The following is a 703-nucleotide window of genomic DNA, read 5'->3' as shown; positions in this document are numbered from 1 at the left end:
TTTTGCCTTTTTTTTGCATTCGCCGCCCTCCTCTTTGCCATGACCGCTCTCGACACCACCCTCAAAATCGACGCACGACTTTTCTACGATGACAGCGAACTCTCTCACCATCGGCGACGAGAGCCTCATCTACATCGGAGTCATCTCCGTCGGCCTGCTCTTGCTCACGTCTTTCCTGGGCCTCTTCGGCACATCGGCCAAGGTTGCTCAGCCCTATGACAACGCCCCCGCTAGGTGAGGAGGCTTTGGCTTTCTGCAATTAATTTCTTTGTACAGAAGCTTTGGATATTGGCATTTACTTATGATGAATGCATAACTGTATCAAATTTATATCAATTTTAATCTCAATTTCGACAGCGCTTGAGGTGCCTCTGCCCCAGCCTACGATGAGAAGACCACCTTCTCCGTCCAGCAATTCATTGAGGATGCTATCAAGAAGTTCCAGTAGAAACCGCAAGCATAAACGAGTATTCGTGAATCGAATATGCTTTCTGAAAGAAAACCCTGTTCCTATGTTTATTTATTTTCACTAAGCCTAATCCACTCCCTTAATTTTTCCTCCCGGTCGTCACAGAAGACAGTGAACCTGCGATTTTGTTTACTATATTCTATTTCATTTATGCTGTAAATAAATTTTGTTTATGTATTGTCTTTGGCTGTCCTGACGTAAAATGAAATCATTGTTTAGCCTCTTCTAGGTGTC

At 44.0% G+C, this 703-nt stretch overlaps 1 pseudogene; it reads left to right on the top strand.

The window, feature by feature from the left end:
- Positions 1-12: 12 nt before the first annotated feature.
- LOC119593638 lies at positions 13-497 on the top strand (annotated as a pseudogene).
- The last annotated feature ends 206 nt before the right edge of the window (positions 498-703 follow it).

This window comes from Penaeus monodon, chromosome 32, assembly GCF_015228065.2.
Source record: "Penaeus monodon isolate SGIC_2016 chromosome 32, NSTDA_Pmon_1, whole genome shotgun sequence".
Lineage (NCBI taxonomy): Eukaryota > Metazoa > Arthropoda > Malacostraca > Decapoda > Penaeidae > Penaeus > Penaeus monodon.
Note: the sequence above shows the minus strand (reverse complement) of the source record. Positions and strands in the feature narration are given on the sequence as shown.